The sequence below is a fragment of the Eublepharis macularius genome, chromosome 5 (genome assembly GCF_028583425.1).
Source record: "Eublepharis macularius isolate TG4126 chromosome 5, MPM_Emac_v1.0, whole genome shotgun sequence".
NCBI lineage: Eukaryota > Metazoa > Chordata > Lepidosauria > Squamata > Eublepharidae > Eublepharis > Eublepharis macularius.
The window spans coordinates 166320708-166346488 of NC_072794.1; the positions used below are offsets into that span (position 1 = coordinate 166320708).

The following is a 25781-nucleotide window of genomic DNA, read 5'->3' on the forward strand; positions in this document are numbered from 1 at the left end:
CTTTTTCAGGTTGAGCCCAGAAGGATTTGCCAACCAGTAGGCATCTGTGATCTCAAAAAGTATACAAAAAAAGGAAAGTGTTTTTGTGTCTTTCTCTGAGAGCCAAGCTACAAGTGATGCCTGACACAGGTTGGACACTTGTCAGCTTCCCTCAAGTTTTAATGGGAAACGTAGGTGTCCTGGTTTTACAGCTTGGCTCTCCATTACAGCTGCAAGACCAGAATGCCTACATTTCCCATCAAAACTTGAGGGAAGCTTACAAGTGTCCAACCTTTGTCAGGCGTCACTTGTAGCTTAGCTCTGAGGCCCTTCTTTACTTTTGATATTCCACCAACAAAAATGCAATCTCCTTCAGGATAATAATAATAACAACAGCAACATTCAATTTATACACCGCCCTTCAGGGCAACTTAATGCCCACTCAGAGCAGTTTACAAAGTGTGTTATTATTATCCCCACAACAAACACCCTGTGAGGTGGATGGGCTCTGAGAGAGCTCTGAGAGAGCTGTGACTGACCCAAGATCACCCAGCTGGCTTCAAGTGGAGGAGTGGGGACTCAAACTCGGCTCTCCAGGTTACAGTCCCACTACTTTTAACTACTACACCAAACTGGATCATAAGAATATTTAGTGCATGTAATATCCTACTTCATCTGGACAAGAGGATCCCTTGGTTCCATTCCTTCTCTAAGGCTATAGAGTACACAAGGACATTTTGGGGTTTGGGGAGAGGAGGGACATTTTGCTGAGTGTGTAGGTGGGGTCTCTGGCCAAAGGGCTAAGCCTAGTCCCTGAAGCACTCTGGCTTATTTTGCTCCGCATGTGTCTGGCCAGATAAAACCCTCATGCCTCCCTCCTCCTCCATGTTTGTGTTTGTTTGCAAGCTACATCAACATTTTCATGAGTAGGTGCTGTGGATTTGGGCCATTCAGGCCAAAAAGTTACCTATTCTTACTCCAGAACTAATAGAGACTGCACAGGTCACCAAAAATCCAGGAGACATATTTGAATATCAGACAATGATCCATTAGGATTGCTAATATCCATTTGTGAAATTCCTAGATTTGGGGGGGGGAGCCTAGAGAGGGTGGGGCTTGGGGAGGGGAGGAACCTCAGTGGGGTATAATACCATAGACGCCACCCTTCAGGGCAGCCATTTTCTCTAGGGGAACTGATCTCTGTAGCCTGGAGATCAGCTGTAATTCTGGGAGATCTCCAGCCACCACCTGGAAGTGACTGAGAAAAAAAATCATGAAACCTAACTAAGCATAACAATCAAGAAAATGGATATAATTAAAGGCAATTTAATTTGGCTATCACAGAACAGTCCTTTTTTGAATCATATAACACATTCAGATTGTATACTCTTAGTAATGATAGCAGAATAATGTTTCCTTACATTACTTTCTTTCTTAAAGTGCTTGTGCCAACAGTATACTCAACAGATGAACATAATTATTGCACTAGGTTGCCAGTTCTAATTGTAATATGCCTGACGATTAAGTTACAATAAAGTGCTCATGCTGAATAATACATATATCATAAATATTTTTGTTATTTATAGTTATTGCATAAGACCGTATACATCAAAGAACTCCAGTACGGATGATTAAAGGAATGATCTGGTAGGGATAATCCTGGACAGCAACTGCCAGTCAGTATAGCATGGCCAAGATTTGCGGTGCACTGACACATAGACACACGAGAAAATACAAGTGTTCATGTTGTGTGGTGAATCAGGTGTATGACCCCTGAAGAAGTCAGTGCATGAAACGAGCATAAAACTAGCTGGCCCCTTGTTGGGTCATTCAGGATATATTTTTTCCTTGTGAGTTTGGTTCCCCCTGCAAAAGAAAACAAAAGCAAGAGATTAGAATTTGTTTGTGGTTACTTGCCTGTTGATTGCGGTGTCTCACTCTGAGCACCTATCTCCTGCGCACCTGCAAAAGAAAAAGAAAAAGAAGCTTAAGAAGGTTATTATATGTGCATCTGAACTTCTATTTATTGCACACTATTGAATGGAGTATTCTGGCTGATCTATTTATTGTGGATTGCGGATGTTTTATATATTTTGGAGGATACACATTTTGTAAGAACGATTGTTATATTTATATTGAATCAGCACCTTATCATCTTGCACTTTAGTATAAAAATATACATATTTGTATAAATATCTTAATCAATTGTCAAATTGTCTTTATCCCCTTGGTTGTAGTTTTCCACTTTGTTTTCAATCTTAAGACTAAAGATGGGTACGAACAGCAATACGAACTAAAAAAAGCCACAAACAGCACAAGCAGCTGTTTGTGAGGCCCCATTCTAAAGGAACAGGTGGTCATTGCAAGCCTTGTTCATTGCCGTTCGTCAAGCCAGACAATCTGGCATCTGCAATCAATTCCCTTGACAACCTGAGGCAGGGACTGCCTGAACTCTGTCTGAACTCCTGCTGTTGCCCTGGAAACCCCAGTCTAAGCTCAACTTAGCTTGATAGGCAGGTCTTCATTTCAAGGGTGGAGCTCCAAATTTGTTACAAGGAAGCAAAGAACAGGGGGGAGGGGGGCTCCCAGCTCTGGTTTTGCAGACAGCGAGGGAGAGACAGTTGCTGTTGGCATTTTGAGAGAGAGGAAGAGTGCATTGGAGCTTGAATTTTCTTTGTGTGTGGTGGGATAGGGATCTACCCATTCAGGTTCCAGGGCTGCTTCCAGGGCTGCTGAGAGAAGCAGCCTCCTGGGAAAATATAGTGAGAGGTGGTCCTACAAGTCTGCTGCCTGCTCAGGTAAGGTTTCTGGAAGTGGTGCAGTAGGGATCTCCCCTTCTTTTTTCTTCTGCTGTTGGCAAAGTTACCTCGAGTTCCTTCCAGCTTCTTTTGATTATCTCCACCATCAGCTTTCATTTCTAGAAGAAGCAAGCCTGTCGTTTCTGGCACCTGCTGCTTGTTCATACGGTACAAAGAAGATTGGTAAAGTGATAATTAAAACAAAAGGGATACAGCAAAAATGCCGATCAGCTGCTTTGCTTTTTAAACCGACATTTCTATTTTTGTCATTTTTTCCCCCTTTTTGCACTTCAGATCGTAAGTACCATTTGAAACCACTCAATGGTATTTCTCACTAGTGGTTTCACAGCAGTGAAAATCACCTGTCCCTTTGGACAATTTTTTAAAGTTCTCCTTGTACGCATTTTTATTCCTTTAAATTGTCCTAAAGGTTGAGTGTTCTTACTCCCTCTTTGAGGGTCAAAGGCCATTTCCTCATGTCCTTAAAATAGCAGCACACTATCAGAACGCTGGCGGCTTCTTTGGGCAATATGCGCCGAAAAAATGCCCTGCATCCATTTTAAACAAAAATCGCCTGAAGAAGCCACCAGCATTCCGGGGGTGTGCTGCTATTTTAAGGACATGAAGATTTGAGTCCAGTAGCAGCTTGAAGACCAACAAGATTATGAGCTTCTGAGAGTCAAAGCTCTTTTCATCAGATACAAGCAGGAATGGAAATCCCTGGCCCTTTATATCCCAGTCAGAAGTAGAGATGGGCACAAACAGCAATACGAACAAAAAAAAGGCCACGAACAGACCAATTTGCTGTTCGTGAACAAGCTGTTCCTGAGGCCCCATTCTAATGAACAGGTGGTCATTGCAAAGCCTCATTTGTTGCATTCATCAGCCATTCATCAAGCCAAACAGCCTGGCACCTGCAATCAATTCCCTTGGCAACTTAGGCAGGGATTGTCTGAACTCTGTCTGAACTCCTGCTGTTGCCCTGGAAACCCCAATCCAAGCCCAATTTAGCTTGATAGGCAGGTCTTCCAAGTGTGGAGCTCCAAATTTGTTACAAGGGGGCAAAGGCCAGGGGGAGGGGGCTCCCAGCTCTGGCTTTCTTTGCAGACAGTGGAGACGGAGAGACAGCTGCTGTTGGCATTTTGATAGACAGGGACAGTGCATTGGAGCTTGGATTTTCTTTGTGTGGGGTGGGATAGGGATCTACCCCTTCAGGTTCCAGGGCTGCTGCCAGGCTCTGGGGTCAAGCTATTATTTATTATTGGTACCTTTCCTACTGTCTGCTCATGTAGGGTTTCTGGGAGTGGTGTGGTAGGGATCTTGATGGCTAGAGGAGAGCCTGCTGGCCTCCACGAACAAGTTCATGATCAGGTCATGTTTATCAATATCCGTTGTTCATTGTTCATGGATGGCAACGAACAACGAATACCATGTTCTTTTTTTTTCCTGTTCGTGCCCATGTCTACTTAAGACCAGGGAAGCTGCCATAGGTTGTGTAAGTCAGAAAATCAAAGCTAGATGGACTAGTGACCTGGTGGAGATGCATTTGCAAATATTCATGCATATGATGCTAGCATTTTAATTAAAACAGGGAGCTCGGCAAGGGACTGCTAGTATTGTCAGCAAACCTTCATTTGGGGTTGCATCCGGTTCAGTCCTTATTCAGGTGATTTTGCTGCCTGCTCTCCCTAGGTTAGCTGGCAGTGTTATCTTTTTAGCATCTGCTTCTTGGAGGAGGGGTAGACATAGCCCTGAAGGTCCAACTGTGTTAGCGTTGCTGGCTGTGTCAACAGAGGATCCTCGCTGAAATGGATTGCTTGAGCCTACAAGAAGGGAAAATGAAGGATGGGCCAGTGTGTGTGTGGAAGCGCAGTTCAGCCTGAGCATATTTATCACTGTTCTTTGTGCCATAGGAGCTGACAGCTTGCTTGTTCAAATTTATGAGCCCCTCTGGCTGAACTCTTCTTTCGTACTGGCAAAGTATTGGGAAGGAAAGGGGATGGGAGAAAAGGTTTCTGCACTGCTTGGCATGCTCAAGAAGAATAATTGGAAGGACTGCACTTTGCAGAGGGAACTGTATCTTCTGGGTCAACAAGACTGCTTTGGGCCTGTCAAACAAGATCTTGCTTCCTTACACTGAAATAAAAGCGAGTTAGTGAAGCAGCTAAATGCTAGGCGATGAACTAGAAAGTCCTGGGTTCAAACATTCCTGGTGTCATGAACTCACTAGGATATCTCAGGCCAAGGACTCATCTCAAAGCTCCTCCTCCAACTGCATTGTGGGAGAATATTGCAAAAACAATGCAAAGCAGACACATTTCCCCAGTTTGGTGTAGTGGTTAAGAGCGGCAGGACTCTAATCTGGAGAGCCATATTTGATTCCTCACTCCTCCACTGGAAGCTAGCTGGGTGACTTTGGGTCTGTCACAGCTCTCTCAGAGCTCTCTCAGCCCCATCCACCTCATACTTTGTAAACTGCTCTGAGTGGGTGTTAAGTTGCCCTGTGTGTGTGGCGCCCTGACTTATGGCGACCCCAGCTGGAGTTTTCACGGCAAGAGATTATCAAAGGTGGTTTGCCATTGCCTGCCTCTGCAACCCTGGTCTTCGTTGGAGGTCTCCCATCCAGTTACTGAAGGGCAGTATATAAATCGAATGTTGTTGTTCTCCACACTGTTTTTGCATGGGGAAAAAAGCTTGGGAAAAGGACAGGAGCCTTCCCTCCCCGTGGCAGCAGTTTTCTGAGCACATTTGCATGCTGTTGCCCAAGGTGATGTGTGTATGCGCAGAGCACGGGTTGGCTCCGTGGAGAACTCGTAAAAGAAGTAACGTGTAGAGTGATTGTCATCCCTCTGCGACAATGAGCGTGAGGTTTCAAATGATGATGCCTAGCCCCAGGGGAGTTCCCTCTTCAACCCAAAGAGTCTGGTTTGCATTCCTTTGTCGGGGCTTTTTTTCTGGTGATACGCAGTACCAGCATCTCTTTCCACAGTACCAGCACGTCTCCTGGCCAGTTAACGTGTTTGTTTGTTTGTTTGTTTGTTTGTTTGTTTGTTTGTTTGTTTGTTTGTTTGTTTGTTTGATTGATTGATTGATTGATTGATTGATTGATTGATTGATTGATTGATTGATTGATTGATTGATTGATATCCCGCCCTCCCTACAAGCAGGCTCAGGTCAGGTCACAACATCATATTAACAGCAATTACAACAATATATAACCAACTTTACTGTAGCATAAGCTTTCGAGAACCACAGCTCTCTTCATCAGATGCATCTGACAAAGAGAGCTGTGGTTCTCAAAAGCTTGTGCTACAATAAAGTTGGTTAGTCTTAAAGGTGATACTGGACTCTACTGTTTTGCAACTACAGACTAACATGGCTAATTCCTCTGGATCTATGACCGTGGAAAGCACCACATTCAGCCAAATGAAAAGGAAATCCATCAGCCTCCCAGAAATCCTCAACCTAGCACAGATAAGTTTCTGTTCATGCATCCTCCTCACTGGGGTGGAGTCAGGTCCTTGCTGTACAGGGTCGGAGGCACAGGATTGTCCTCCAATCCCTCTCTGGTGGTGGCATTACTGCTGCTGGAGGTTCTTGTGATGGTTCACGTGCTTGAGGGCCACTGCTGTCTGCTGCCGCTGTTGTGGTGTCTCGAGGGTTGTCTCCTGCTGAGTCCTCTGTATCGCCTGGTGGGTTTGCAGGTTACACTCTGGTGTGATGAATCCAGCCATCAGCTGCGGTCGTTTTAACCGCACTGTCAGAGGTGAGCAGCACCTGGACTGGTTCTTTCCACTGGGGCATCAGCGGCTCCTTTTTCCACGACTTCACGAGCACCCAATCTCCCGGTTGGAATAGATGCACCAGTCTGTCATACAGCAGGGGTTGAACAGCAGCTGCGGTCCTATGAAGAGAAGATAAACAAGACTGTAAGGCACTTACATAGTTTGCAAGCATTTTGTCTCCTACTTCACTGTCTAGCTTCTCACTAAAGTTACTTGCACAGTTAAGGAAGAGAATTTGGTAGCATGCAGAAGGACCTAGGTTCGATTCCTGCCATCTCCAGTTAAGGATCAGGTAGAAGGAGATTTATTTATTATTATTTATTTAATTAAATTTATATTCCATTTTCCCCACAAGCGGGCTCAGAGTGGATCACAACATATACAATATGCAATAATAAAATTGGCAGCATAAAATAAAAAAATCAGCAAACTACAATACAATACAATATTAAGAACAGTCACGCATATATTGCATTGCCCACTCAGCCCAAACAAATTGGGTGGCCTGTTATAGATGGATACAGAGTTGGGAGGACACACACCCCTCCCATGGCAGGAGGCTGGTTTAGACAGTTGGGATGGCTCACTTGCTTCAATCACCATATGCCTGGCAGAACATCTCTGTCTTGCAGGCCCAACAGAAAGATAACAAATCCAAATGAGCCCAGGGTGCCGCAGAGAGAGAGTTCCACCAGATTGGTACCAGGGTTGAGAAAGCCCAGGCCCTAGTTGAGGTGAGGCAAACCTTCTTGGGGCCAGGCACCACCAGTAGATGTTTGTCTGCTGAGAGAAGCAGCCTCCTGGTAAAATATAGTGAGAGGTGGTCCCACAAGTCTGCTGGGCCCAGTCTGCTAAGGGCCTTAAGGGTTAAAACTAGAGGTGGTCACGAACCGAAACACGAACCAAAGTTCATGACGAACCAGCCCAGTTTGTGGTTCGTGAACCAGCGGTTCATCAGAGCCCATTTCTGATAAACTGTCATGAACTTTAGGCTGGTTCGTTTGGTTTATTTTTTGGTTCGTCGCCACAGAGAGACTGGCGCTGGTCCATCAGTTTCCTAGGCAATGCAGGAGGGACTTTCTGAAGACTTTCTGCTTCCTCAGAAGTGACTTTTCATGTCTGGAAGTGACTTTTTCACAAATCAAACGAACTAGTTTGTGAACCTGGGCAAGTTAATGAAAGTTTGTGATTCGTAGCTCTTGAAATGCTACAAACCATAAACCGTGCAGTTTGGAATTTTCCCAGTTCATGCCCACTTCTAGTTAAATCCAAAACCTTGAGCCTGATCCGAAATTAGGATGTGAAAGACCTCTGCCTAAGATCCTGGAGCGCTGCTTCCAGTCTGCGTAGACAATACCAACCATGATGGACCACGGGTCTGATTCAGTATAAGGCAGCTTCATGTATGTTCATATGAGCCTGAGGGCCTGAGTGCTTAGCCTTTGGTTCACAGCCTAAGAGCCATGGTGAGCCACATCGTCATATCGAGGAGCAGCCCCGGACGTAGTGTGTGTTTGTCTCTTTGTTTCTTTCATGTGTCATCTGCCTTTCTTGTTGAGACGCAAGGCAGGTTACAGAGATACAAGAACAATTCAAGACCAGTATAACATCCAACGAACAACAGAACGAAACTAAATTGCATAATTTAAGAATAATGAACTAAAAACACACTAATGCACCGGATCATCCAATTAGAGAACAATGAAATAGAGTATAATACTGCATCCAACAAATGATGCAGTATAAAGGATGAGGAAAAGAAAACTGCTAATTTTCACAGGCAATTATCCTATTACCTTATTATTATTGGTAATACTTTCCTACTATGTATAACACCTACCTACCATTACAGAAAGTGCCTTCCTGCAGAATTCTTTTTATTTATTTTTTTAAAAAATGCTTTTGTTTTCTGATTGCTTTTATTGAATTGCTTTTTGATATTTTTGTACGCCACTTTGGGTCTCCATTGGGAATAAAAGTGGGATAAAAAATTATTTATTTATTTATTTTATTCGATTTAGATTCCGCCCTTCCCGCATCAGCAGGCTCAGGGCAGACTGCAATTAACGCAATAAATATAAAATACATGTACCTTTTAAACCAATAAAACTCCCTAAATATTTAAAAACACACATCAAGCAATACAGCAGCAGATTTTTAAGAAAACATATAGCAGCAGATCTTTCCAGCGACCTCCACCCAACCACCTCCAGAAATATTTGGCAAAGGCTGGGTGGTAGATACCCTTAGTAGGGGCACGGTTATCTCTAGCTGTCCCAAATGCATCAATCATATGCCGGGTGGAATTCTGAAATAAATAAAAAATACCTCCGCATACAGACCCATGGGTCAAATCTATTGCAAGCATATTAGCTCAGTCAATGAATGTTTTGTGGAAATATATACCTAGGATGAAATATAGGCTGCCCCGCTGAGGGCTTTGATATGTTCTAGGGTTGCCAGCACCTGGTTGGAAAATATCTGGAGATTTGGGGGTGGAGCCTAAAGAGGGTGGGTTTGGGGGAGGGGAGGGACCTCAATAGGGTATAATGCTATAGAGTCCATCCTCCAAAGCAGCCATTTTCTCCAGGGAAACTGATTTCTGTAGCATGGAGATCTGTTGTCATTCCAGGAGACCTCCAGGTCTAACCTGGAGGTGCGGGTGTTATGTGCCATCAAGTTGCCGCTGAGCTATGGTGATCCTATGATGGAAAGACCTCTGCACACTGGAGGATGTAACTTCTTTTATTGAAGTCAAGCCATCTCGTTTTAGATTCCTACTGCCTTCCACATTTCCTAGCATTATTGACTTTTCCAGAGATCCTTGTTGTCAGATACTCCTCCAGCATATCTGTCATGTGTTATGGATTTCTTGCTGCAGTGTGTAGTGTACCTCTGAGAACATGCAGAGGGAACCTGTTTTGCTGAATGGTTACTAGCTGCTTGTCTTGCAGGTGTTTTGGTTACAATTTCCTGGCAGGCCTGAGAACATGGCCTTGAAGTTTCAGCAGAGACCGCATCAACTTTCCAAGAGACTGAGCAGAGCTCATCCTTTCCCTTCTCCCCTCTTCCCAGGTTCAGTGAGCCAAAATCCTAATGGACTTTCTTTCCCACTGGAGGGCAGGGACTTTGACCTATAATTAACCTTGCTTTGCTACCTTGAGTCACTTCGCCAATGCTCCTGTCATAGCATCTTGCTACTGGTATTCTTCTTTAATAAAACCAACTCGAACTCATTCCTCCTCTTGAAGCCAGCTGGGTGACCTTGGGCTAGTCACAGTTCTCTGGAGCTCTCTCAGCCCCACCCACCTCACAGGGTGATTGTCATGGGGATAATAATGATATACTTTGTAGACCACTCTGAGTGGGTCTCAGAGGGCGGTATATAAATCAAATGTTGTTGTTGTTATTGTTCACTCCCATGATGCAGTGAAGTATTTTAGGAAGTACCTGGCAAGACCTGACACTTGTCTTCTCATGATGTGACCAAAGTACGACAGCCTCAGTTTCATCATTTTAGATTCTAGGGAGAAATCAGGTTTGATTTGATCTAGTACCCACATTGACTGTCCATAGTATATCCCTATGATGAGACCTGGAGGTTGGCAACCCTACTAGGTTGGTATGGAAGGAGGCAACCCTGGAGACACCCTTTGTGCAAGCATCACCCAAGGCAGCAATTTAATAGACGATTGAGGTTCTGCTTACTGGCGAGGGCTGATTCACGAGTTATAGGGTGAGAAAAGACAAATGTGGGTTAAAGTGAGCCACATTGGCGTGCAGAAAGAACATAATAACTGGATCACTCCATGGTTACATCTCGTCCAGCGTCCTGCCTGCAACAGCAATCAACCAATTCGTCTTAAGAAACTCACAAGCAGGGCAAGATGAAAATTGCCCTGTTGCTTGTCAAATTCTGCATTTCTGTGTTAGAGATATGGAAAAAAGAATTCCTGCCCTTAAGTCATAGCTGACTTATGGTGACTCCTGGTGAGGTTTTCATGGCAAGAGACTAACAGGTAGTTTGCTATTGCCTACCTCGGCAACCCTGGTCTTCGTTGGAGGTCTCCCATCCAATTACTAACCTAAGCTGACCCGTCTTAGCTTCTGAGATCTAACTATCCAGGTCAGGATATTAGTTATAGTGGACTTAAACACAAGGGTGTGTATCCAACAGTCCATGCACAGGGGGTTCCCTCATTCCTCTCTATTCCTGCAGCCCCTTCTGACCTCCAGAAAGATCATCCTAAAGGATGTGGGATCCATGCAGAGCAACAGCTGGGCAGGTGGTTGGGCTCATCTGAGGAAGGTGAAATCAACCCTTTTTCTCAGCACTTGTGGAAGAGGAAGGAGGAACATCTGCCTCTCGTCCTTCCTAACTCTGCCCTCCTCCCAACATGCAAGGCTTTCCTTTATTGTGGGTCCCATAACCCTAGCAATAAATTTTCTTGACAATAGAAGGGGTTACAGGAACAGAGAGAGGCGCAGGAAATCATCACATTTTATAGAGCGCTAAAATCCATGCCAGAGGTTGCATCTCACTAGCACCACTAACAGATATAGCATCATTCGTGAATTTTTTGCAGTACTTTCTAAGGTCTTCTAAGTAAACATGGGCACAAACCGCATTACGAACCAAAAAACCCCATGAACTGCCTGATTGTCTGTTCGTGAACCATTGGTTCGTGAGGGTCCATGGCCAACGAACCAACGTTCGTTGGAAGCCCAGTTTGTTGCATTTGCCCATGGTTTGTGAAGCCAGACAGTCAGGCACCATCAATCAATTCCCTTGGAAACGGAGCTGGGGACATGCCTGAACTCTGTCTGCACTTCTTTTGTCACCCTGGAAACCCGAATCAAAGCCCAGCTTACCTTGATCAGCAGGTCTTCCTTCCAACCATGCAGCTGCAAATTGGTTACAATTGGTTACATGGCAGAAGACACCCGGGGGAGGGAAGGGGAAGGGGGGTGTTCTGTAGCCGTGGGCACTCCAATCTCATCCCTGCAAACCCTGATAGGAAGTTCTGACGGCTAACCCCTTGTACAATGGGCCAATGTCAACTGGTGGCTCTAATTGTATCGAATGGGAGTTTCCTAGGGGCCTTGGATTGGAGAGGGTATAACTCCAAGATTCCTATTGCAATCTTGACCAAACATGGTTGCTGGCTGGAGGAGAGCCTGCTAAACACTCCCTAGGAATATGGGCTCTCTAAGTCTAACGGGGGCCGTTCTGACACCCACGAACCACGAACCTCGAACCGGTTCATCAGTGGGAAATGTTCATTGCAGTTCGCTGGTTCAGGTTCGTCGTCGGCACCAAACCATGAACCGCTGGTTTGTTAAATTTTTTTGGTTCGTGCCCATGTCTACTTCTAAGTAGCTCACCAAGAATGGATTGATTGATTGATTGATTGGTTTGTTTGTTGGTTGGTGCTTGAGGTGGCTTATTTATTTATTTATTTATTTATTTATTTATTTATTTATTTATTTATTTATTTATACCCTGCCCTCCCCACAAATGGGCTCAGGGCGGCTACAAGAACGAAGAGCCCCGAAGGGCCCCCTGGCCCTACAAGCTGCCGGCTAGATCATTCAGCTTTTTTCAGCGCACACCGGTCACTACAACCGTCCTGGTGTGCACTAAATGTATTGCACGTGAGAATCTTTTCCTGTTTGATTGTGAAGTTTATCCTGTATTGGTGGAAGTAAAGCTGGCCCTTGAGGAAGTTTGCGTGGGCTGAAACAAACTGAATGATCTAGCTGGCTTGTAGGGAGCCCTTTGGAGCTCTTCATTCTTCCTTGGAATCCACCTATAAAGAAGAATTGTTATAAGGTAAATTCAAATCAATTCCAAGTACGTCAGTATACTTACCTTTCTTTTGTGGCGACGAGAGGAGCTGCCGAGACCAGTCGGACCTCCTCTTTCCAGCTTTTTGTTTTCCATAGACTTTCTAGGTTGTGGACATTCATACTCTCAGAGAATAGTCAGCTACATGGGAGTTTCTGGTGTTCGATGAGAAGAACAAATGTACATTATAAGACTTTTTATCTGTATACTGAGAGACTCTCTTAAAGGGATACGGTCGATGATCTACAATCCTCTTTTGTAATTAATGGATGTATACGTCTTTGCATATTCATTGATATTTTTGTAAGTGGATCAATCTTGTAATATATACTTTGCACTGAGCACTTTAATACATGAGAAAGTTTGTTATAAATTTATATTAATTGTATGATTAATTTTCTTTCCCAAGTGCTGTTACGTGCACAGCATCAGCATTGCTGTCAAATGGTCATCTAGCCACTGCTTAAATGCTGATGTGTGTCTCTCTCTTCCTACAACCTGGACCCCTTGGGCTGCCTGTGGCCTGATAGCTCTTTTGCTATCCAATGCCTAGGTTTGCCCAGTGGATTGGCATGCCCTGATCTCAGGACACGGTATGTGGTAAGAAGCTTGTGCATCCTATGGCTCCTATGTGAAACAGCACTGCACTGTTAAGATTCTTTTGTTTTATTTATTTAATGCCTTTTAATCCAGTCCTTCCCCAAAGGTGCTCAGAGCTTTTTATCCTTGCAACAACCTGCTTTTTCATTAATATCCCCTGCAACAATCGAATCAGTCCTATAGCATTCCAGGAAACCACATTTATGCAAAAGAAAGGTGCTTTGGATTGGAGCTGCAATTAGTAACTAGTATCAGGGCACAGCAATGGGACTTTTAAAGGAATCTTTTATAACAGCAGTACATCAAAGCGATGATGGTTACAGTTGCAGAGTAAGTGTATGTAGGAAACAGGGAGTTACAGACTTTTCTCACACTTCAAAACGGCAGTTTTTAACACTGAAAAGCAACTATTATGAAAATGGAGGTCCAAGGCCACAAAATCATACCTATTGCAAAATGTTGGAGGAGATTTAATTGCAGCCAGACTGCCAAATACCCCTTCTGCCACAAAGGAAAGAGATCCAAGGAATATAATTGGTCATACAAGGCTAAAATAAATATATTCATAATGTAGTTTTAATATTCTGTGTGATAGTACTCAGAAAGCAGAATCACTTGACGAAGGAAATGTCAATTGCTGGGAAGTGAATTAACGAAGTGAATGAGTTTTACTGTTTTATATATATGTATATATGTATGTATATATATATATATATATATATACACACACACACATATATATATACACACACATACACACACACACACACACACACGATTTTATCTTTTATGTATTTACCCATTTTAAGTATTTAAAAACTGCTCTTTTTATCTGTACTTTACTTGGCTGGTCTTGTGACCGTAATAAACCTTTGGATTGGAACATTCCAGCAACATTTCGGGAGTGTTTGTAGTTGCAATGTGTCCCTCTTGCAACAACCTTAATACCATGATTATTATTTACTTCTTACTCATGCTTAATTCTAGGTGGAGAAAATAAATTCTAGTTTACAAAATGCCTTCCTGGCTGCGATATGGTCTCTTGCCTTCTCGTTTATTTGCAAATGCTTCTACGATTTTTCTTTCCTCTGCTTTATTTTACTTATATCTTTAAAATATTTCTAAACCAACCTTTCTCCTGAGAATCTCTGGACCTGAGAGAGGTAGGTCTCAAAGGCAGAAATCAACATTCACCGACAAAAATCTTTCTTCCCTGAAGCATTGCTTAAACAATGATATCTCTGTGTTAGTGTGAGGGGAAATCTCCCGCTAAGCCCCATTTTGAGGAGTTCCTATCCAAGAGCAAGTAATAACTGGCAATTAATGTTTATTGGAGGAACAATAAACAGATTTAGTCAAAGTGCTCTAAACAGATTTAGTTAAAGTGCATACCTAATAGGTAGCACCCTCATTTATAGAATTAGAGAAGAAATTGTTTACAAGAACAAAATAGTTGACAAGAAAACAAGCGTGAGTCAATAGGTTTCTGGAAAAATTAGCAATCAATTTTAAAAGCTGGCAGGTCATGTAAACTGCAAAAGAATGATAATTAAAACACTTTCTTTGACACCTCATGTTATCTTTTGGAAAACCAAAGGGATAGAATCGTAGGCTAGTAAGGAGATGCTGAGAAGACAAGGCAATAATATTCAAGGTTTTCTTGCAGCCAGGTCAGTTGCAGTCACTCCATTGGCTACCCATTAGTTATCGTGCTCAGTTCAAGGTATTAGTTATCACTTACAAAGCTCTTCACGGCCTTCGTCTGGCATACCTACGCTTCCCTCCCTATGCTCCTCCACGGCAGCTTCACTCTTACAAACGGTCTCCCGCAGGTGCCACCCTGCACATCGGTGAAATTCACAGCAGCTAATACAGAGGCTTTCTCTGTGGTGGCCCCCAACCTGTGGAATAGCCTGCCTGAGGAGGTCAGGAGAGCCCCTACTCTCATGGTTTTCCACAAATGATGCAAAACCAAATTGTTGAAAAAGGTTTTTTACTCAGATAGGAGGGCTGTATTGTAGGGAGGGGATCTCAGATGATCCACGAATGAGTTAGGAACCATAAACCTCACCACTATGTGGTCTTGGATTCGTGCTAATGCTCCGTCTTTGTGAACTTGTATCTATTTACTCTATGGCATCGTTTATGGAAATGTTCCTGATATTGACTGTACTAATCTCACACTGTGTAATCCGCCTTGAGTCCCAATGAGAAAAGAGGACTGTAAATGACATAAATAAATAATAAAAATCATTCAAAACACCCTCCTGTCCCACTGTCTTTGTCTACGTTGCAAATTCTAGCAGACAGTGAAAGTAAGGAAGTAGGGGAGAGGGCACAGGGAATGGAACAGGCAAGACTCACTTTCAGCATGGCCTGGCTAAGCAATTAAACTTATAGGGGACCAGAAATTGCAGCTATTCCCCTATAAGAAAATACCTTAACAGCTACAAAGGGCTGGACTACATGTGTTGCTTTCCACAGGGCTGCTGCTGAAAATGGGAGCCTTGTGTTGGTCTTCACCCAAAATGTTTATGGAGACAAGCAGACAATCAAGGGCATTTTCCCTTTAAACAAAGAGTTGAGGAGTTTTCAGTATGGGGAAAATGACTGAGGGGGCACAGAAAGCTTTATAAAACCATGCATGGCCCCAACCTGGTGGAACGCTCTGTCCACTGAAACTAGAGCCTGGAAGGATTTGCTGTCCTTTCGACGGGCCTGCAAGACAGAAATGTTGAGGCATATGGTTGAGGCTGGGCTAGGCCTCCACCAACCTGTAGAAGGAGGAAGTGGTGGATTAAACCTCCCAGTAGATCTGTTCTCCTCCATGTTTTCAATTGTTTTCAACTGCCGCTGCCTGTTGCACTCAAAGTGAAGCCAAGTAAATACCTGAGCAGGAACTGCTGCCATCTTGGAAACTGTAATTGTATAGTGTTTTAATGTTGTGTAAAATTGTATGAAACTATGCTTTTATTGTGTTTTAAATGATGTGATCCACCCTGAACCCGCTTGCAGAGAGGGCAGAATACAGGATTGCCAGGAACCTGGAGTCCCTCGAAGGGAGATCCCCAGGTCCCTGGACTCTCCTGGCTGGGGATTGGGAGTGACGTCATTGCGTATGGGTCAAAGGGTGCCCCGGGTCAAACGAACCCTTGTCTTCGCCGGCATGGGCTGCTCTCACCGTGGTCACGGCCCGCTCTCATTTGGCACAAAGGGGCCGTGGTGGCGGTGGCAAGAGCGGGTGGTGGTGACAGCAGCAAGAGTGGGTGGTGGCAGCTTCGAAAGCAGCTGGCAGTGGTGGTGGCGGCAGCAAGAGCAGCCTGCTCTCTTCACCTCTGCTGCCTGCTCTCACCACCACCACTGCCCGCTCTTGTGGCATGGGAACATGCCCCCTCCCGGCCAAGTAAGTGGGCACGGAGGGGGAAGGGTGGGATTGGGGTATCCCCCACCCCGGGTGGGGGAATGGGAACCGTAGCAGAATAAAAGTCTAATAATAAATAAACAAATAAATAAAATACATTGAGAAAGAAAAGGTTTTTTGTCCTCTCCTAAAATACTAGAACTCAGGGTCACCCTACAAGATCAATGGGCAATAGCGTCACAGCTGTCAAAAGAAAGAATCTCTTCACACAATCCAAAATTAACCCATGGAACTTGAAGGCATAGCTGAGTCTCTGCACAGCAGAATTCTATATTTTGGCTGCTTGAGGAATGAATTCACATCAAGGGTTGTTGCTCAGATAAGAAACTGAGGTACTTTTTTTAAAGGTACAAGAAATGAAATCAAGAAAGCAACAAATGAAACAAGAAAAGCAAAGTAAAAGTGTCTATCCAACTTAGCTAGGATGGACAAAGATTGCATAAAGCGTGTCCAGGCCTCATGCTGGATAAAATGGAGAGAAAGGAAGTGAACAGAAGGAAGGAAAAACCCTAAAAGATTGCATTATGGGTAATAAATGGATAGTTGCAAGAGTGAACAAAGGAAAGGTCAGGAAGCAGCTTATCTAGGCCTATGCTGACTCTCTACTGCCCTCTCCTGAAACTATGGTTGCCAGTCCCCCTTCCCATCAAGGCAGGGGATGAGGGGTTGTTAATCAAGGGGCCCTTGTGCATGCATTTTTCTTCCTTGTGCATGCATTTTCACTAAGTTTGGGGCCTATTTGACCCTCATCAGGGCCTCTGGAGTGTGCATGCATGCCATTTTACCATGTGCTCCTGTAGCTCCCAGCCTGCCTCCTCCTCCTTTCCTCCCACCAACCAGGTGAGAGGGGTGGGGGCAAAAGGTGGGGGCTGGCATCCCTACCCAAGACTCAGATGTCTGTGTTAGCATTCAGCAACAGTGTACAGTCCATTTAGGATTGCTATCCCCAAGGTGGGGTCTAGAGATCCCCTGTAATTACAATTCATCTCCAACCAACAGAGATTAGTTCCACGGGAGAAAATGGCTGCTTTGGAGGGTGGGCTCCATGGCATTATAACTTACTGAGGTCTTTCCTTCTCCAAACTATGCCTCTCAGAGCCTCGCTACAAGTGACATTTTACACGTGAAGGACACTTGATCATTTTCGCAAGTCTTTCTGGGAACTGAAGTCCCTCTCCCCCACCCCTTTTCCTTCTGTTCCTTCCCCTCTCTGTTAGAATGGCTGCCTGAAAAGTCGGAGAAAGCCTGAGGCAACAGCAGCTTTTGCAAATCGTTCCTCCAGACACAAGCCTGCTCTCAACGATCTTTGGGGGCGGGCAGCTGCAACTTTCTCAGCTTTCTCCAGAGCATTCCCCCCCGCCCGAGCAAGACGATTTGCAATTTGTGGGTGGTATTAGACCACTCAGAGAGGATCTTCATTAGCCATGATGGCTAAATAGTGGCTAAATGCAACTAGTTTGTTGCAAGGTAGCTTACCTCCAAAATTAAGTTGTTGGGAGCAACAACAAATGGAGGCTTTGGTCAATGTGCCCTACTAGTTACGAGTAGAGATGAGCACAAATTGAATTACGACCCAAAATAAGCATGAACCAGGCCGGTTCGTGGTTTGCGAACCAGTGGTTCGTGGAAGCTCATTTCCACGAACTTCCACGAACTGGTCTACTGGTTCATTTGGGTCGTAAAAGGGCAGTTTAAATGGCCATTTCCCTAGGGAAATGGCCATATAAACTTTTCCTGCGGCTTGCAAGCAGCAGATCCCTTTAAACTATCAGTTGGCAGGCAGCATGGGGGGACCTGCTGCTTGCAAGAGAGGAAAGGGCCCTTTAAACTGTCAAATGTTTCTTTCCCTGCTGCTGCTAAGCATCCAGAAAGGCGCATTTAAACCCCACGAACCACAAACCATGAACTGGTTCATAAACTGGCCCCAGCTCGTGTCAGTTCCTGGTTCATGAAAACCCATGAACCTCATGGTTTATTTATTTTTATTTTTTTTGTGGTTCGTGCCCATCTCTAGTTACTAGTCTTCTGGGGAACCTGGTGGGTTAGCGTAAGAAACAGGAAGTTGGAATAGGTGACGTACTGGTCTGATGCAGCAAAACTCCTTTTACGTTCTTACCCTCCCTATAACCAGCCAATGATGAGGGCAGGGCCAAAGAAATAAATCCAAGCAAAGAACAACTCTGCCAAAATGTTTCTTTTGGGAGGGAAAAGCAGCACAGCCTGATCATTATTTAGGGTGGCCTCTGAACGTCCAGCAGGAAGGTAAGTTCTGCCCCTGCTGTTTGTCAGCAGAGAAATGCTGATAATTATTTAGCGTTCCGCAAACACTTGTGTGCTCGAATCACAAGGTAATTACAGATTGCAAGCTGCCGCCTTCAATACTTAAGGGGGGGGGGATTGTTTCCTTTGCAGCGAGCATTCAAAATCATTCTGTATTCCAGGGGAGCTGCTGTGTTCATCTGCAGCAGTGAAAACAAAGTGCTTGTCAAGTTTAAAAACTGGCCCCTGCTGACCTACGGTCTGAAGTGGTGCAGACCTTTGCTACCACCTTAAGATTCTACGACCTCACGTGGAGACTAAGCCCTAGACGTACATGGCTCAACCGAGTGGAAACATTCTGCAGTGTTAAAGACAAAGCCAGAGGAAGTAGGAATTGCAAATTGCCTGGGGATGCTCAAGTGCAGGATTTTATAACAACAACAACAACATTTGATTTATATACCGCCCTTCAGGACAACTTAATGCCCACTCAGAGCGGTTTACAAAGTATGTCATTATTATCCCCACAACAAAACACCCTATGAGGTGGGTGGGCTCTGAGAGAGAATCATAGAATCATAGAGTTGGAAGGGGCCATACAGACCATCGAGTCCAACCCCCTGCCCAGTGCAAGATCAGCCTAAAGCATCTCTGACAAGTATTCATCCAGCCTCTTCTTGAAAACTGCCAGTGAGGGGGAGCTCACCACCTCCCTCGGCAGCTGATTCCACTTTTGAACTACTCTGACCGTGAAAAAGTTTTTCCTAATATCCAGCACCTTTGTGCATGTAATTTAAGCCCATTGCTTCGGGTCCTACCCTCTGCTGCCAACTGGAACAGCTCCTTGCCCTCCAGCAGCAGCTTTTGCAAATCGTTCCTCCAGTCTCAAGCCTGCTCTCAACGATCTTTGGGGGCGGGCAGCTGCAGCTTTCTCCCTGGGCGTCTTGCTCCCGGGGAGCTGCTCTGGATTTGCAAAAGCTGCTGCTGCCGCCGGCTTTCTCTGGCTCTTCTAACAGAGAGGGGAAGGACACTGGGACTTCAATTCCCAGGAAAACTTGCGAAAACGATCAAGCGTTCTACGCGTGAAAAAAGTCACTTGTAGCTTGGCTCTAAGTCATTTCTTCCAATCAGAATACCCCTAGACATTTGTATCATGACAGGTGGTCACCCTCTTCCTCCAATGGGGGGCCACTGTATTCTTTGAGCCAATAAGATAACAAATATTATAATTAACCAAAGGTATTAATTGCTTTGTACTGCTATTGTAGCTCTAACAAGCTTTGGGCACAAGGAGACCTTTTACTCTCTGTGTAACCATCATTCCTCCATTGTTTAATAAACAATTATAGATTGCTTCATCTACAGGACTCCGTGTGTGTGTGTGTCTTATCATGATTGGCTAGAGGGACATTCAAGGTATCAAGATTTGTACTACATTAGTCTTTGTGGTAAGGTTGGTGCATTCTCGTATGCAACTGAAGAAGTGAGTTGTGACTCACGAAAGCTCATACCCTACCACAAACTTTGTTAGTCTTAGAGGTGCTACTGGACACTTGCTCTTTTCTATCTGAAGAAGTGAGCTGTGACTCACGAAAGCTCATACCCTACCACAAACTTTGTTAGTCTTAGAGGTGCTACTGGACTCTTGATCTTTTCTATCTGAAGAAGTGAGCTGTGACTCATGAAAGCTCATACCCTACCACAAACTTTGTTAGTCTTAGAGGTGCTACTGGACACTTGCTCTTTTCTATCTGAAGAAGTGAGTTGTGACTCACGAAAGCTCATACCCTACCACAAACTTTGTTAGTCTTAGAGGTGCTACTGGACTCTTGATCTTTTCTATCTGAAGAAGTGAGCTGTGACTCACAAAAGCTCATACCCTACCACAAACGTTGTTAGTCTTATAGGTGTTACTGGACTCTCGCTCTTTTCTACTGCTACAGACAGACTAACACGGCTACCCATCTTGATCTGTCCTCAGGTTGATTGTGGCTGCCAAGAACTCCACCCTCTCTCAGCATAGCTCTGAAAAGGTACTTCAGCTGAGACCTTCCTTGACTCAGAACTACATTATTATTTTTTCACTATTCTCTACCAACTGCTGCTTTAATCTGATAATGCTACAGCTGAAAATTATAAAAGCTCTTCTCATACATTTATTACAAATATCACTCTGGGGGAAGTGTGAGCAAAGAATGACGGCTCTGCTGCCATTTCCAATTTTTCCAGTTAGGGTAGGATGCCAATAACATTTTTTTAAAAGGAAAAAAAAGGAACAATACAATGAAGATCTAGATGAAATTGCATCAGTCCAATTTCGTTCCGTGTTTATGAGATCTCTAAAAAGATGCTGGAGAGTTTGATCATTTTCCTTTTCATCCTTGAGCCGAACGCATTAACAAAGAAAGCAATCCTCTTTCAGCTCCACAGCTCTTCTCTATTGCACGATGAAAGAAGATTGGGGAGGAAATTAAGCTGGCAGCTTCTTGAAAATGGCTAGGAAGCGATGCCAGTTTGTTCGATTGATCTATTTCCCCGTCTCATATATACTGAAGAGGATAGAATGAAGTACGATGTCAGTCCTTGGCAGGTAGATCCCCAAGACCCTCACAGCAAGCACTCAGGTGCATTGGAGTACCGGATCAGATTCAAGGTTCTGGTATTGACCTATAAGGCCCTGTGCGGACTGGGACCAGCGTATCTACAGGACCGTCTCTCTGACGGAATACCCGTCTGTAATTAGTGCTGCCAAGCGACCCGCTTTGCCCAACAACAAAAACACTGGAGCCAAGACGTTGTGATAAAGTGCAGATGGTGTATTTTACAAGTCCATATATTACAGGGGCAAAAAGTGCTCAGCATACATACAGACAGAGAGAGCAAAAACCAGAGTCCAGTCCTTAGGTCAGTATCCAGAGTTATCCGAGTTCGTAGAGAGCGACAAAGGTTTGCACCAGGCACTAAGCTGAGCAGATCAGCACAGTACAAACCTTTGGCTGGACCTTTAAGTGTCCACTAGCCTATAGGGTGAAGTGGAGTCAGCCAATCAGCACAAGGCTGATGCAACCTTGCTGCAACACCAATTTAATTGATCAGGTGTGAGCCTGTCAAAAAAACTGCTGACTCACCCTATGTTAAAGGGCACAACAGCCTTTACACATGTGCAAGTGAGTTTATATTCTGACACTCTCCCCATATTTTCCCCAGAGGACACTCCGATCAGGGGACAAACAGCTGTTGGTGGTCCCTGGCCCCAAAGAGGCCCACCTAGCCTTGACTAGAGCCAGGGCCTTTTCAGTCCTGGCTCCCACCTGGTGGAATGCTCTGTCTGCTGAAATCAGGGCCCGGCAGGACTTACTATCTTTTTGCCGGGCCTGCAAGACAGAGTTGTTCTGCCAGGCATATGGCTGAGGCTGGCCCTCTGCCAGCCTGGGAAAAAGGGGCATATAAAACCCTCCCTGTGAAGGCTGTCCACCATCTTGTTTTAAATGTGCTGTTTTTAATGAACATGAATTTTAATTGTATTTTAATTGTATTTTTAATATGTTGTTATCCGCCCTGAGCCCGCTCGCGGGGAGGGCGGAATACAAATTTGAAATAAATAAAATAAATAAATAAATCGGTTGAAGTAACTTTTATTAGAGATCTATACAGTCCAAGTGATCTATACGACTGCATTGGCAGAAGTGACTATTCAAAAAGGGGAATGTTCATTATAGGGAAACTTCCCACCCTTTGGGTCCGTTGACATTCTGGCACGAAAACCCCAAAGAGTTATTTGGGAACTGATTCGTTTAGGCTAGACATAGTACAGAATGATCAAAAAGAGTCCAGTAGCACCTTTAAGACTAACCAATTTTTTGGTAGCATAAGCTTTTGAGAATCAAGTTCTCTTCGTCAGATGCATGGTTCAGAGATTGGTCAAATATAGAAGAGGAGGGAGGAGAAGGGGAGGAGAGAGAAGAGGCAATTAGGGGGGGAAGGGGAGAGTGCAACCAAAACATTCCTTTGCTAGTGTATGTAAACATCTCCTTTTGGTGTGTGGATCAGTTGGCTTCAAAGGAGTTTGCCCTGTTAGTTTGTAGCAGCCAAACAGCTAGACCATCCAATTCCAATGCAGTATGAGCCTTCGATAACCACAGCTCTCCTTGCCAGATGCATCTGACAAAGAGATCTGTGGTCCCCGAAAGCCCACGCCAGGTGCCACTGAGCTCCCCCAGACCCCGCCTCTGTAAAGGAAATCTGTTACCTGTGATAATGTGATAACCATTCATAGTCCCTATTCAGTCCCAGCTTGACAGAGTCAAATTTGCATACGAATTCACCCTACTATCAACCTAAGCCTGGACCACTCTACAAGTCAAAGTAAATACCTTCAACAGATAACAGACAACCCTCGCTAGCTCAGTACATTTCCTGTTAGCAGTTTACACGCTCTCAGATGATCAACACAGTGTACAGAATACAACCTCAGCAAACAGTTATGATCAGCACAAAATGCAAAACACATTAATGGCAGGCATGCAGGCAGGCATACATGACATACAAAGATTCTACAACTGAAAAGAGCCATCTTTTCCCAATTTACTTCATCCCAAACAAAATTATTAAAGAGCTACAGATTTCCTACCACCATGAAATGCTGTTGAAACATTTTTTGGGAGGCTTCATGAATGCAGAAAGTTACCTTGAATACATGAAGCTGCCTTATGCTGAATCATATATAAATCAATGGTACGACCTCACTTGGAATACTGTGTACAATTCTGGTCACCACACCTCAAAAAAGAGATTATAGCACTGGGAAAAGTGCAGAAAAGGGCAACTAGAATGATTAAAGGGATGGAACACTTCCCCTGTGAAGAAAGGTTAAAGCACTGGGGGCTCTTTAGCTTAGAGAAACGACGACTGAGGGGTGACATGACAGAGGTTTACAAGATTATGCATGGAATAGAGAAGGGAGAGAAAGAAGTATTTTTCTCCCTTTCTCACAATACAAGAACTCGTGGGCACCCAATGAAATTGCTGAGCAGTCGGGTTAGAACGGATAAAAGGAAGTACTTCTTCACCCAAAGGATGATTAACTCATGGAATTCACTGCCTTAGGAGGTGGTGGCAGCTTCAAGCATAGACCGCCTCAAGAGGGGATCGGATAAACATATGGAGCAGAGGTCCATCAGTGGCTATTAGCCACAAGGTATAGATGGAACCCTCTGTCTAGGGCAGTGAGGCTCTGTATTCTTGGTGTTTGGGGGGGGGCAATCAGTGGGAGGGCTTCTAGTGTTCCTTCCCCACTGGCAGACCTCCTGAGGACACCTGGTTTCTTGGCCACTGTGTGACACAGAGTGTTGGACTGGATGGGCCATTGGCCTGATCCAACATGACTTCTCTTAGGTTCTTATGTTCATATTGTTGGTTTATCTAGGTCAGTATTTTCTAATCAGACTGGCAGAAGCTGTGCAAGGTCTCAGGATGAGGTTTTCCATATCACCTACTACCTGGTCCTTTTAACTGGAGATGAACATGGAACCTTCTACATGCCAAGCAAGTGGTCTTGGGACATGGCGGAGGGGTTCTGCTACGAGCATGACAGTGTCACTTCTGGGGAAACCCTAAAAGTGATAGTCGGTAGTTCTAGCAATTGCTGGAAACTCTATGGTATAGAGTGGCCACAGCAGCAGCAACCCACTGAGATCCTTTACAGTAAATTAAAGGGCCCATCCACCTCTGATGGAAACCAAGTCAGAGGCTACATATCTATCTCTGTTAACAATTAAATTATATCAACTTTGAAAAACCACAAAGCATCCTCTGGTAAATTACAGACCAAATCCTATGCAAAGTTACACCCTTCTGAGCCCATTGACATGGGAGGGTGTAGCTGTGCTTAGCAGACTATAAGACTGTGAGCGTCTTATAGATCTTACCTGGCTTAATACATGGGCTGTTTTTCAGAGTGCTGCAGCAGTCAATATCCAGTTCAATGCTAGATGTTTTCTCTGGGAATTGCCATGTTTCATTCACTCATTTTTACAGGCAATCTAGATAATGTCCCGATCGACCTACTGCATTCCAGCATTTTCTGTCACTTGCTCAGACCTGATTTGCGGCGATTATTTTTTCCCTTAAAAGCCAACTGCAGAGCCGGACTCTTCCGCATAGGTTCCTCCAAGGAGCTCAGAGTGGTGAACACAATTCTCTCTTCCCCACTGTATCCTCACAACATCCCTGTGGGTTAGGTTGAGTTGAAAGAGTGTGAGCAGCCCAAGGGCACCCAGCAAGCCTCATAGCCAAGCAGGGATTCGAATGCAGGTCTTCCAGATCCCGGTTCAACACTATTCACCACCATACTGGTTTTCTTCTTCACACAATTAAGAGCTATGAATGGCGTATGTCTTAAATACAGAAAATTGGAGGGCGTGTTCAGCAATAGATCCCAGAAGTCTCCAGGAATTAACTAGCAAAACACAAATCAGAACACAGAAGAACAAGAAAAAATAAATCCCCTCTTCCATCACTGGTGGGTTTTCTGCAACTAGAAAACATGGAACATTCTTGACTCTGCTCAAATGAACCCAGGTGTGCTGAGCTGATCCCTGCCCCCCCCCCCAATTATCTTCCACCTGCTAGAAAAGAATGACAGGTAGGCTGCAACTTTACAGAGTGACTGTTCCTTTACTTCTTTCCAGTCTAATTAGTTACTACCTGTTTGCTGCCAGCTGACTATATCTCTGAGGCACTCATTAACAAATGGTTAATTATTATCTCCTGTTTGGGAGAGTGGCAAGGAGCTTAAGAACTTCTTTTTACAAGCCGAATCACTGATCTCTTTTTCATTTCTATGACCATTGCTATTTTGTTATGATGATAGCAAACAACAGCATAAAAATTATGAGTGGTGATTTGGGTTTCTTATGAAATTAGTTTTTAAAAAGTGAAGCAAGCACCAGGAAACACATTGTTGCCCCTGGATACCACACCGGGGGGTGCAGGCCGACGTCTTGGTTAAAGTACAGCATCCCGAACTGGACAAAGTAGTCCAGATGTGGAAAAGATGTAGGTCATTTGTATCTACTCAGGAGGGGTGGGGT

The 25781-nt window shown here is 44.4% G+C and overlaps 1 long non-coding RNA gene across 2 annotated transcripts; it reads right to left on the reverse strand.

Annotated features, from left to right (window-relative positions):
• Positions 1 to 1310: 1310 nt before the first annotated feature.
• On the reverse strand, positions 1311 to 25276 carry LOC129329738 (uncharacterized). Of its 2 annotated transcripts, XR_008597018.1 has the most exons (4): positions 24618 to 25276; positions 12435 to 12565; positions 6281 to 6681; positions 1311 to 1845 (listed from the first exon to the last, which is right to left on the reverse strand). It is a non-coding gene; the product is annotated as an uncharacterized LOC129329738 (long non-coding RNA). The 2 variants fall into 2 exon arrangements; XR_008597017.1 differs by lacking the exon at positions 1311 to 1845 and having other exon boundaries at positions 5795 to 6681.
• Positions 25277 to 25781: the final 505 nt, after the last annotated feature.